Source organism: Canis lupus, chromosome 24 (assembly GCF_048164855.1).
Source record: "Canis lupus baileyi chromosome 24, mCanLup2.hap1, whole genome shotgun sequence".
Taxonomy (NCBI): Eukaryota; Metazoa; Chordata; class Mammalia; order Carnivora; family Canidae; genus Canis; species Canis lupus.
In genome coordinates, this window is record NC_132861.1 from 1952548 (window position 1) to 1967075 (window position 14528).

At 39.8% G+C, this 14528-nt stretch overlaps 1 pseudogene; it reads right to left on the bottom strand.

The window, feature by feature from the left end:
* Positions 1-11801: 11801 nt before the first annotated feature.
* Positions 11802-13156, bottom strand: LOC140616390 (chromatin target of PRMT1 protein pseudogene; annotated as a pseudogene).
* Positions 13157-14528: the final 1372 nt, after the last annotated feature.

Here is a 14528-nt window from a genome sequence, read left to right on the forward strand (position 1 = left end):
CGACTTTTGAGAGATCTACAGAAACAAAACATTGGTATATAAGGATACGCATTAAAAAGGGAGAAGGAAGAAAGAAAAAATAAGGAATGAATACATTTGCTACATAAGCTCCATGTATACTCTACTTCTGTACTCTTATTTAAATGCAATATTTATTGGTTTTTCATAATGACAAAATTTAATAACTATTAAGAGTATTGTCATATGATATGCGTTAATAAAAATATTTGTTTTAAAATTTTAATTTTAAGCCATATAGAACTTAAATATTGAGATGAATAGATATATATGTATGCATAAATATAATAAAGTATATATATATAATATATATAAAAGTATATAAAAAGTATATAAAAAAGTATATAAAAGTATATATATATAATAAAAAAACATTGAATATGATGGAGTGGAGAAAGTCTAGTAGCATAAAAAAGAGGTAAATGAATTACAATGCTTTCACGTGATGATTCAAGAAACTTAAGTTTAAAATCATCTTTGCTGTATATTATAGAAACACAATGTTCCATAGTATTTTCTTCAGCCTGCCACTTTAATATGAATTGGTAATTGTTCCCACAACAATATTTTATATAAAGAATAAACGTCTCAGAAGAGTAGGATCTGGGTGCGGGGCAAGATGGCAGAAGAGTAGGGGTCCTCAACTTACCTGGTTGCACCAACATAACTAGATAACTATCAAAACATCCTGAACACCTACGAATCCAACATGAATTTTAAAGAGAGAACAGCTGGAATGCTACAGAGAGAAAAGTTTTTGCTTCTAGCAAGAATCATCTAGGCTGAAATTTATTTAGGTTGTGGTGATATTCTTGTCTGTGCCTGCTCTTACAGCCACTCTGCACTGAAAAAAATGACTAGAATGAAGAATTCACAACACACACAAAAAAAGAAGCAGAAACAGTACTCTCTTCCACAGAGATACAGAATATGAATTACAATTCGATGTCAGAAAGCCAATTCAGAACACAATTATAAAGCTCCTGGTGGATCTGGAAAAAAAAAAGCATAAAGGACTCTAGAGACTTCGTTATTGCAGAATTTAGATTTAATCATGCTGAAATAAAAGATAAACTAAATGAGATGCAATCCAAACTGGATATCCTAATGGCTAGGATTAATGAGGTGGAAGAAAGAGTGAGAGATAGGAGACAAGTTGATGGTAAGGAAGAAAGCTGATGAAAAAAAGAGAAAAACAATTAAGAGACCATGAGAAAAGGTTAAGAGAAATAAATGACAACAATTAAGAGACCATGAGAAAAGGTTAAGGGAAATAAATGACAGCCTCAGAAGGAAGAATCTACCTATAATTAGGGTTCCAGAAAATGCAGAAAGGGACAGAGGACCAGAAAGTATATTTGAACAAATCATTGCTGAGAACTTCCCTAATTTGGGGAGGGAAGCAGATATTCAGATCCAGGAGATAGAGAGGTCTCCCTCCCCAAAATCAATAAAAGCTGTTCAACACCTCGACATTTAATAGTGAAACTTGAAAATTCCAAAGATAAAGAGAAAATCCTTAAAGCAGCAAGATACAAAGATTCTTAACTGATAGAGGGAGAAATATCAGATTAATAGCAGAGACCACAGAGACCTGGCAGGCCAGAAAGGGCCGGCAGGATATACTCAGGGTACTAAATAAGAAGAACATGCAGTCAAGAATACTTTATCCAGCAAGGCTCTCATTCAGAATAGAAGGAAAGATAAAGACTTCCAAGATAGGCAGAAACTGAAAGAATATGTGACTGCCACACCAGCTGTGCAAGAAATATTAAGGGGGGCTGTTAAAGAAAGAGGAAGCCCAAAGAAATAATCCACAAAAACAGGGACTGAATATGTATTACGATGACACTAAATTCAAATCTTTCATTAGTTACTCTGAACATGAATGGGCTTAATGATCCCATCAAAAGATGCATGCAGGGTATCGGACGGGAAAAAAAGCAAGACCCATCTATTTGCTGTCTACAAGAGACTCATTTTAGACTTAAAGACACCTACAGCCTGAAAATAGTGGAGAACCATTTACCATTCAAACGGTCCTCAAAAGAAAACTGGGGTAGCCATCCTCATATCAGATAAATTAAAGTTTATCCAAGACTGTAGTAAGAGATGAAGAGGGACACTATATCATACTTAAAGGGTCTATCCAACAAGAATACCTAACAATCATGAATATTTATGCTGCTAATGTGGGAGCTGCCAAGTATATCAATCAATTAGTAATTAAGTAAAGACGTACTTAGATAATAATACACTAATAGTAGGAGACTTCAAGACAGCACTTTCTGCAAATGACAGATTTTCTAAGGACAGCATCACCAAAGAAACAAGGGCTTTAAATGATACCCTAGACCAGATTGATTTCACAGATATATACAGAACTTTCCATCCAAATGCAATTGAATACATATTCTTCTCAAGTGCACATGGAACTTTCTCCAGAATAGACCCCATACTGGGTCACAAATCAGGTCTCAACCGGTACCAAAAGATTGGGATTGTCCCCTGCCATATTTTCATATGACAATGCTTTGAAACTAGAACTGAATCACAAGAAGAAATTTGAGGTGGAGGTTAAAGAGCATCCTGCTAAAAGATGAATGGGTCAACCAGGAAATTAGGGAAGAATTAAAAAGATTCCTGGGAACTAATGAGAATGGAGATACAACCATAAATCTTGGGGATACAGCAAAGCAGACCTTAGAGGGAAATACATCACAATGGAAGCATCCCTCAAAAAACTGGAAAAACTCAAATACACAAGCTAACCTCACACCTAAAGGACCTGGAGAAAGAACAGCAAGTAAAGCCTACACCAAGCAGAAGAGAGATAATAAAGATTAGAACAGAACTCAATGAAATAGAGACCAGAAGAACTGTAGAACAAAATCAACAGAGAACAGATCAACAAAACCAGGAGTTGGTTCTATAAAAGAATTAATAAGATAGATAAACCTCTAGCCAGCATTATTAAAAAGAAAAAAAACTCAAATTAATAAATTCACGAATGAAAGAGGAGAGATCACAACCAATACCAAGGAAATATAAACGATTTTAAAAACATATTATGAGCAGCTATATGACAACAAATTAGGCAATCTAGAAGAAATGAATGCATTTCTGGAAAACCACAAATTATGAAAACCAAAACAGGAAGAAATAGAAAACCTGAACAGGCCAATAACCAGAGAGGAAATTGAAGCAGTCGTCAAAAACCTCCCAAGACACAAAAGTCCAGGGCCAGATGGCTTCCCAGGGGAATTCTATCAAACATTTAAAGAAGGGGATCCCTGGGTGGCTCAGTGGTTTAGCGCCTGCCTTTGGCCCAGGGCGCGATCCTGGAGTCTCGGGATCGAGTCCCGCGTCAGGCTCCTGGCATGGAGCCTGCTTCTCCCTCCTCCTGTGTCTCTGCCTCTCTCTCTCTCTCTCTATGTCTATCATAAATAATAAATAAATAAATATTTTAAAAAAAACATTTAAAGAAGAAACAATACCTATTCTACTAAAGCTGTTCCGAAGGAAAGGGATGGAATACCTCCAAACTCATTTTATGAGGCTAGCATCACCTTGATTTCAAAACCAGACAATGACCCCACTTAAAAGGGGAATTATAGACCAATATCCCTGATGAAGACAGATGCAAAAATTCTCAACAAGATCCCAGCCAACAGGATTCAATAGTACATTAAGAATATTATTCACCATGACCAAGTGGTATTTATCCTTGGGATGCAAGGTTGGTTTGACACTCATAAAACAATCATGTGATAGATCATATCAACAAAAGAAAAACCAAGAACTATATGATCCTCTCAATAGATGCAGAGAAAGCATTTGACAAAATACAGCATTCATTCCTGATCAAAACTCTTCAGAGAGTAGGGATAGAACATTCCTCAGCATCTTAAAAGCCATCTATGAAAAGCCCACAGCAAATATAATTCTCAATGGGGAAGCACTGGGAGCCTTTCCCCTAAGATCAGGAACAAGACAGGGATGTCCACTCTCACCACTGCTATTCAACATAGTACTGGAAGTCCTAGCCTCGGCAATCAGGCAACAAAAAGAAATCAAAGGCTTTCAAATTGGCAAAGAAGAAGTCAAACTCTCCCTCTTCACAGAATAACCTGAGGGGGGCACTTGATGGGATGAGCCCTTGGTGTTATACTATACATTGGTAAATCAAACTTCAATTAAAAAAATATTTAAAAAAAGAATAAATGTCTCAAAATCAATGGAGTATTGCTACTCATTAGTTTTTTGGATTTGTTTTATATTAATAGTAACACAATACTATTAGTGTTGTGAATAATCTAATATTTGCAGCTAGATGGATAATTATATAACTCATTAAATTATAAAAGGAAAACAATTGTGTTTCTATATGCTAGCAAGAAACTATTGAGGGGCGCCTGGCTGATTCAGTCAATGCAGCATGTGACTTCTGATCTTGGGTTGTGGGTTCAAGCCCCATGTTGGTTGTAGAGAGCACTTAAAAATAAAATCTTGAACAAAAAGAAACTATTGAGAAATGAAATAAAATTACCACTTGCAATATCATCAAATACATAGACCTATTTATAGAAGACACAAGCCTATGTAAATGGAGAGTTATGTCATGCTGATGGAGTGGAAGATTCAAGTTTGTTAGTCTTTCCAAAGTGATCTCTGGATTGAACACAATTCCAATAAAAATCCAAGCAGTACTTTTTTTTAAGATTTTATTTATTCATGGAGGCACACAGAGAGAGGCTGAGACATAGGCAGAGGGAGAAGAAGGCTTCTTATGGAGACCCTGATGTAGGACTCAATCCCAGGACCCTGGGGTCATGACCTGAGCTAAAGGCAGGCACTCAGCTACTGAGCCACCCAGGTGCCCCCCAAGCAATACTTTTTGTAGAAAACAACAAGCTGGTTCTAAAGTTAACATGGAAACACAAAGCAGAAGAATAGCCAAACCAATCTCAGAAAAGAAAAAAAGCTAGAGGATTATACTATTTAAGATTTCCTATTGAGATAGAGTAATCAAGACATTGTGGTTTAGTCATAATAATAGACAAAGAAGCCAATGGAACAGAATAGAGTCAAGAAAGAGACCCATACATATATAGTAGATGTTTTTTACAATGGTGCTAAGGTAATTCAATGGGGGAGAATATCTTTTCAACAAATGGTGCTGTTGAAAGTGGGTATACATATGCAAAATGAAAAAATGAAACTGGAAGCATGCCTTACACTACACACAAAAATAAATTTGAGATGGATCAAGTATCTAAGCCAATGTTTTGCTACCATTTTTCATTATTACCTTCTCCTCTTAGAAGTCTTTTAAGACATATTCGTCCCCTAATTACCCCTCCCCAATGGCCAAAATGAAAAAGAATAAACTATTTTAGTTTAGATTCCCACAGAAGTGGGCCCTGGAACAATTGGGGAATGGAAAAGTGAGAGGAGAAAAAAAAAAAAAAAAAAAAAAGGAAAAGTGAGAGAAGGAAGGCAAAGCAGGGCAGGGAAACAAATAAGGGCTCCATTATCAAGCAAGTTGTCACTGTTGTCAGCTAGGGCTTAACTTCATTGGGAGACTCCAAGAGCAAGTTGTAGAAGAAGGAAAAGGATGTCTAGTCACGATAATATTGGGTGTCTTCTTACTATAGTGAATGTGGGTAAAGAGCCAGATTTAATTTCATTTGGAAAAATTAATCTGATGATTTTTGCATCTCAAGGTTGTGGAACAAATGCATGTTTTTAAAATTTATCATCTATGTATGCATTTATTTATTAAGATTTTATTTATTTATTATTTGAGAGAGAGAATGAATGAGTGGGAGGAAGAGGGAGAGAGAATCTGAAGCAGACTCCATGCTGAGTGCAGAGCTCAATGTGGGGCTGGATCCCACAACTGCCAGATCATGACCTGAGCCAAAAACAAGAGTCAGATGCTTAACCCACTGAGTCGCCCAGGCACCCCTAAATTGATCATCCATTTAACCATTCATCACAGTTGACAAAAAAAGGAAACTGAGGTACACAAAAGTTAATATTTATTTAGCAGGTTGGCTCAGAAGCAGGAGAAAACCTTCTGGTATTAAGGGGAATAATCTGGATGTAACTGATTCAAATATAGTTCAGTGTCCTAACACAAAAAAGACTATGACATATGTAACTGAAAAGTCTGAGTAAGGACTAGGTTTAGACAGCAGTGTTGCCAACCTTGTCAGGATCTTCAATTTATCAACCCTTCCACCTACATCAGCAACTTCATGTCTTAATTTCCACCCTCTGTAATAGATTTCAAGGTTTATCACTTAGCAGACGTCCTAAACACCTCCACCATTCCTTTTTCATCATTCCTACCTGGGAAAACCTCAACTCTGCTTCTTTGAGATCTGCCACTTCACAAAGGCACACCCATGAGGATACTGGTGCTAAACTATGGTCACAACTACCTGCTCCAACACCAAGTAAAAATCATTCATTCATTCACTACCTCATTTACTACATTGGTATTGACTACCTCCAGGGTGCTAGGCACTGTACCTAGCCCCTGTGAACCCAATAGGAAGCTTCCTGCCTCTGAAGTTTACATCACCATCTCTGTAGTCAATCCTTCCTCCATCCTATCAAGGCCATGTCAAATAGTCTCCACTTTCCCCAAATTTTTGTTCCTGTAGTAGATGGTTTGGATCTTCCACTTCACAGAAGAACCACAAGCTATCAGGTGGGAGCTTTTCATCAACAAACCTTCAATGAGTTTCACATCCTATCCTTCCTTTCCTCTTTTCTTCCCTTTACTGTGAAAGAGGTATCCCTCTGGGGGACCCTCCTTGCCCCTTGCTTTCTTCATCACACTGTATTGTGACTTTTGGCTTGGTTCTCTGTCGTGCACACTCACTGTCCTGCCCCCAGCACCTGGAGCTGCGCATATGGCTGGCACACTGATGACTCTTTGGGAAAATTAATAAACCATAGGAGGGATCCCTGGAAGGAGGCCTCGCCCAGCACGTACCCGGGCTGGGCCAACCAATGTCAGGAGCCCTGCCTTCTGGGTGCACTCCTCTGGCTTCCTGGTGGAGGTTTTCACTTCACCCTGTGAAGGGTGCTTCACCCCGCCACTGTCGCTTCTGTGAGATGAGAGTCAGGTACATAGCCTCCCAGAGCAGAATCAGGCAGGCTTTCTGGATGCCTGAGGATCCCTTCAGCCTGCATCATCTGGGAGGAGCCCTCCAGGGCTCCTGTGCTTCTGGCCCTCACACGCTGCTCCAGAAGCCTCCCTGGGGACTGGACCCCCAGGGTGTGGATTCCCTCTGCCTTGGAACTCCAGGGACATAGTGAGATAAGGTAGTAATCATACTGATTACTGTTTGTTGAACCCTCACTGGGCGGGGGTGGGGGGGGTGGGGCGGCTGTAGGGGATTGGGTGAGCCGGGAACCTAAGGCTCAGATTTCATCTGTCTGTTAATGCGGATCAAACAGCTGTGATAAGACAGGTGAGGGACACGAAACGTGCTTTAGACAGTGCCAGAGGTGAGGGCTTGGCCTGTGATCTTACTGCCCTTGCTGCCCTTGCCGCCCTTGCCATAGGGGCTTGAGGAACAGCCTCTGCCCATTCTGAGAGAAATCTGACCTGGTCCCAAGGATACAGAGATCTCACTCAGCCTTTGCCCCACACCCCAACCCCCTCGGCTGAGGGGTAAGTATCCCAAACTCTCTTTGCAGGACCCATGTTCAAAATGTGGAAGATCTGTGTTAGGACACAGCCCTGCTGGGCCTTGCTTCTGGGAAAGCTGATCTCCCATGATGCTCTCTATTGCCCAGCGAGGAAAAGCGTGGACAGGTGTTAAGGTTAAGACCAGAGACAAGACTACATACCCTACAGACTTCAGGACCACATCTGCTGAGGCTTATGTGACACCTGCAGTGTACCCAGGCAGAAAATCAGAGGCCACTTCCTTCATTCTTCATTTGATAGATTCTGCACTTAACTTGTGGAGGTCTTACCCAGCGTCAGACATGGTAGGAAGAGGATGTGTTTCTGTGTTTGTCTCCCCTGGGGGTGAGTGGAAATAAGGGTTTTTTAAAAAGCTCTTATTGACAAACCATAAGAGACTCTTAACTCTAGGAAATAAACTGAGGTTTGCAGGAGAGGAGGTGGGTAAGGGGAGTGGGGTAACCGAGTGATGGGCATTAAGGAGGGCATTTGATAGAATGAGCGCTGGGTGTTATATGGAGCTGATGAATCACCAAACTCTATCTCTGAAACTAATACACTATATGTTAATTAACTGAATTAAATAAAACTTTAAAAAATAAAGAGCTTTAATTAAGAGATAACTCATATACACTATGACTCACCCTTTTAAAGTATGCAGTTCAATGGATTTTAGTATATTTACATAGTTGCACGTTATCATCACAATCTAATTTTAGGACTTCTTCACCCCAAAAAGAAACCCCATACCTATTATTCTTCTCCCCACCCTCCACTGAACACCTGGGCAACCTCTAATCTATTTTCATTCCCTGTAGGTATGTAAGCCTATTCTGGGCATTTCATATAAATGGAATCCTACAACCTGTGGTTTTTTTATGCTTGGTTTCCTTCATATAGCATGTCATCCTCAAGATTCATCTAACTTGCAGCATATGTCAATACTTCATTCCCTTTTATTGCTGAATAATATCACATTATATGAATATCCCACATTGTAAATAACCATCAGTTGATCAACATTTGGGCTGTTTCTACTTTTTGGCTATTATGATTTTGCATGTCTTTGTGTGGATCTATGTTTTCATTTCTTTTACATATATACCTAGGAATTGCTAGGTCATGTGGTAGTTCTCTGTTTAACCTTTTGAGGACTGCCAAACAGTTTTCCAAAGTGGCCACACCATTTTAAAACATCTCCACTAGCGGTCTATGAGGATTTCAGTTTCTTCTGTCCTTGTCAACACTTGATACCATCTATTTGTCTTTATTATAGCCCTCCTACTGTGTGAGATATTATCTCACTGTGGAAAAATGCATTTTTAACAGTTGTTTTCCCATTATATAAATATAATTAGGGACAATTTTGAATAATTTGAAACCTTTTTTTAAAAAATAATTGCTTCTAATATATTTGTCTTTCCAACCTTGGCTATACATATTGTTGTATTATTTACACAATACATGCCTTTTTAAGTAAAGGTTAAAAAAAAAAAACCTTAACATTTAATCAAAAACACATTGTGTTCATATTAACTCTTCCTACACATTACTTAAAAGAACTGATATTCTCTGAAGTGGATAAACTATATTAACTTAACCATTCTACCTTTCTTTGACATTTAGAAGGTTTTCAATATTTTGATATTATGGGAATTGTTTTACATTTTTCTGCATTATTGTTTTTGCCTAAAAACTGTCTTATTCCAAAAAGCACCAAGGGTTTCCTGAATTTCAGGAAAATCCAAGGTACTATCCATGGCTGCTATTTTTTTTTTTTTTAACCCTCTACACTTAGGTGAGTTATCCGCTCAAGTGGTTAGTTGTCAGTGCTGACTTCTCTGAGTTTCATATTTCAATTGTTTGTTAAACATTCCCAGCCTTGGTTTTCCACAAGCACCCCAAACCTAAAACTTTCAAAACTGAACCCATTATCTCTCTCTGCCACCAACCTATTATTCCTACTTATTTCCAGTATCAAGAAGGAGCAACTCATCATCTAGGGAAAAAACAGGGGAGCCATTTCCCCCTTTATCTTCCACATAACTAGCCATTCACAAGTTTTACAGATTTTTGTCTGCTATTTCTCAAGTCTATGTCTCCTCTCAATTCTTACTACTACCCTGGTTTTTCAGCCCTCAGTGTCTCTCACCTAAGCTGTGTAGTAGCCCACTACTAGATCTCTAATCCTTCAGTGTCATCCCTCCTAAATTCTTTCCTTCGCTGTTGCTCGATGGCCTGCCTAAAACATGAAATGCCTCTGCTTAAAATCCTTCAGTTGAGGGATCCCTGGGTGGCGCAGCGGTTTGGCGCCTGCCTTTGGCCCAGGGTGCAATCCTGGAGACCCGGGATCGAATCCCACATCAGACTCCCGGTGCATGGAGCCTGCTTCTCCCTCTGCGTATGTCTCTCCCTCTCTCTCTGACTATCATAAATAAAATTAAAAAAAAAATCCTTCAGTTGACCCTGTGTTGCCTACTAAACTCTGTGCTTTTTTATTTTTTATTTAAATTTGAGTTAGTTAACATACAGCATTATGTTAGTTCCAGGTGTACATGTAGTGATTCCACACTTCCATATAACTCATCACATCAAGTGCACTCCTTAATCCGCGTCACCTATTTCACTCATCCCCCTACCTACCTTCCTTCTGGTAGCCATGTTTATTCTCTTTACCTCTCTCCCTCTCTCTTTTTCCCTTTTGCTCATTGCTTTGTTTCTTAAATTCCAGATATGAAATCATGTAATATTTGCTTTTCTCTGCCTTATTTCACTTCATGTAATACTCTGTAGCTCCATCCATGTCATTTCAAATGGCAAGATTGTCTTCTTTTTATGGCCAAGTAATATTCCATTATGGAGATATATGTATTTCTCTCTCTGTCTCTCTCTCTCTACACAACCCGCCCCACGCACCCACAACTTTATCCATTCATCAATTGGTGGACACCTCAGCTGTTTCCATAATCTGAGTACATAATGCTGCCATAAACCTATAAATATGGGGGTGCATGTATTCCTGTGAATTGGTATTTTTATATTCCTTGAGTAAATACCTATTAGTGCAATTGCTTGATCATATAGTAGTTCCTTTTTTTTTTTTTTTTTTTTTTGGAATCTCCAAACTCTTTTCCAGAGTAGCTGCACCTGTTTGCATTCCCACCAATAATGTAATAAGGTTCTCCTTTCTCCATATCCTCAACAACACCTGTTAATTCCTATGTTGTTGATGTTAACTATTCTGACAAGTGTAAGTTGATATTGTAATTTTGATTTGCATTTTTCTGATAAATGATGTTGAGCATCTTTTATTGTGTCCATTGGCCATCTGTAGGCTCTTTGGAAAAATGTCTCTTCATGTCTTCAGCCTACTTTTTAATTGGATTATTCATCTTTGGGGGTGTTAAGTTGTATCAGTTCTTTATATATTTTGGATACTGCCCTTTATCACATATTTTACTTGCAAATATCTTCTCCCCTTCCATAGATTGCCTTTTAGTTTTGTTTATTGTTTCCTTTGCTGTACAGGAGATTTTTATTTTGATGTAGTTCCAGTAGTTTGTTTTTCCCTTTGTTTCCTTTGCCTCAGGAGACATATCTAGAAAGAAGTTGCTAAGGCCCATGTCAGAGAATGTACTTCTTTTTCTTTTTTAACTGAAATTAGTTTACTAATTACAAAACTAATTACATTTTTTTTTTTAGATTTGAGAACGATTTCTTGTTATGATGAACCAGAAATACAAGATTCCACTGAAAATACTTAAACCTTCAAGAAAAATAAAGAGGTTCAAACAAAGCCAATGAATGGAGAGGCTCGGGATTGGTTTGGGATAAACATAAGGACAATAGCATTCCAGGGTGGGTATCTTCTGACTCCTAGAAGGTATGTGCTATCATTCTAGCCCTTTCTCTGAACAATCTGCCAAATCAAACGGCGATTTCCTCTCTATTGCAGGTGTAAGCCAACAGAACAGTAGCTCTTAGGACATGATACAAAGCCAAGAGCAAAGTTATTTCAGGGTCGAAGTGCACGGACCCAACCCACCAGCATACTTGTCATGTGGTGTCAACGTACACGGGAAGTAACTTTAATCAAATCTGAAGTGCTACCACGTGTAACCTGTTATGCGGCCCTGCGGCTATATCAGTGTCCCTAATTTACTACCCCAAAATATCAATGTGGCAGAATTCATTTTTGAGCTTCAGATTTTCTGAACAGTTCTAAGAAGCTATTAAAGATTATGTAGAACAGAACCGTTTCTCAGAAACCCAGGAAGTAACACTGATGAGCTCTTTCTGGGGCTTTATCCACGGGCACACAGAAATGACGAGAGGAAAGTCAGAATATCAGAGCATATGACAGATGAAGGGAGGCAGAGGTGGGAAGAGTGTGTTCTAGCCACAAGGCCACCACATTCATGTTCAAAGAGAAGTCAGAGCGATTGGGGAAAAAAACCCCAAACACAAAACAAAACCCAAATCAGAGGAAAGAAAGTTTTCATACAACAGTATCAAAAAATGTAAAAGGAACACACTAAATGCACAAACTGGTGGCAAATAAGTCCGTAGTCTATTGTGATAGGTCCTTCCAGCATCGATCAGGTTTCTTCTCCATCTGTTATCTCAAGGTTATTTACAGATGTGGTGACTTTTGAATAAGAGTCTCTCACAGTAGGGTGGGCAGGTTTCAATCATTGGCTTCGGGATCTGTTTGTGCCATGTAGGCATCCATCTGGCATCCAGGTGTCCTCTTGTGTTCGACATGTATGCATCCAACTGGTTGTCCGGCTGCTCCTTGGTCAGCCCAGGGCGAGTGAGGGCACCTCTCCCTCGTCCACGGCCTCGGCCTCGGCCTCCAAAGCCCCCTCTTCCCCGACCCATCATACCCCGACCTCTACCACCGATTCCGCCACGACCCATAGCTCCACGCCCTAGGCCGCCTCTCCCAGGACCTCCACGACCTCGAACACCGCCTCTTCTTAAGCCCATTCGGGGAGCTACGGCTCGTCCACCTCGGAGCAGGGTTTGACCCCGGAGCGACGTCCCGCCCCTAAGCAGGGTTCTGGTGGCGCGTCCCCCGAGCAGTCCTCGGGGTCAGCCTCTCTGGATTATGGGCAGGCCTCGTCCACCGACTGCTGCCCTGGCCAGGGTCCCCATGGGTCGGCCTAACCGCGACTGGATGTTCCTCTTACCCAGGCGCTGCTTTAAGCTCTGCTTAAGTTTTAATGCCGCCCGGACCGAGGCTCTATTCTCCATCTGCTGGGCCAGCCTCGTTTCTGGCCCTGGCTAGCTGCTGCTGTTGCTGCGTCGAAGCCCGAGTATTCCTGGCATCGGCTGTTTGTTCTCCAGCATATTAGTAAAGCGCTCATGGAGAGACATCTTGGTGGTGCTTTGTAGCACAGCTCTCGGCGCCGACTGTGCAGCCATCCTCAAACCCCGGGCACGGCCGATCCGGGCCTGGAGGCCTCCGCCCGGGCCCCAGCGCCACGGAGCCTCCGCGCACACACGAGGGTCCGAAGGCCCAAAACTGATGACGTTAGTTTCAGGTGTGCAACACAGTAAGTGGACAAGTCTGTACCTTATGCTGTTCTCACAACGGTAGCTACCATCTCTCCCCATACAACATTATTACAATACTATTGATTATATTCTCTATATTGTACCTTTTATCTCCATCACTTATTCATTACATAACTAAAAGCCTGTATCTCCCACTCACCTTTAGTCAATTTACCCATTCCCATCACTCCCCTCTCCTTGGTAACCATCAATTTGTACTCTGTATTTATGGGTCTGATCCTTTTTGTTTACTTACTTTTTTTGTTTTTTTAGATTCCACATATAAGTGAAATCATGTATATTCATCTATTTGTGTCTTATTTCACACAATAAGCATAACATTCTCTGAGACCATGTTGTTGCCAATGACAAGATTTTATCCTTTTTATGGCTGAGTAGTATTCCACTGTGTGTGTACACACATACACCCCACCTCCTCTTTATCCATTCATCTATTGATGAATAATTGGATTGCTTACATATTGTGGCCATGGTGAAGTTAATAATATTGCAATAAACATAGGAGTGCAGAGTGCAGTATCTTTGAATTTGTGTTTTGTTTTCATTGGGTAAATGTCCAATAGTGGGATTACTGGATCTTATGGTATTTACATTTTCTATTTCTTGAGGAACCTCTATACTATTTTCCAGAGTGGCTGCACCAGTTTACACTCCCACCAAAAGTGCACAAGAGTTCCTTTTTCTCCACATCCTCACCAATACTTGTTTCTTGTGTTTTTTATTTTAGTCATTCTGACAAGTGTAAGGTGATATTTCATTGTGGTTTTGATTTGTATTTCCTTGGGTTGTGAGTAATGATCATCTTTTCATGTGTCTGTTGGCCATACATATGTTGTCTTTGGAAAAATGTCTATTCAAGTGTTCTGCTCATTTTTAAAATTGGATATTTTTTGGTATTGAGTTGTAGAAGTTTTATACACTTTTGATATTAACCCCTTTTCAAATATATCATTTGCAAATATCTTCTCCCATTCAGTAGATTGCCTTTTCAATTTGTTGATAGTTTCTTTTGCACGCAAAAGCTTTTTATTTTAGTGTAGCCCCAATAGTTTACTTTTGCTGTTGTTTCCCTAGCCTGAGGAGACCTATCTAGAAAAATGTTGTTACAGCTGATGTCAAAGAAATTACTGCCTGTGTTCTCTTCTAGTTTTACGGTTTGGGGTCTCACATTTAGGTCTTTAGTCCATTTTGAGTTTATTTGGGGGGTGGTGGTAATAAA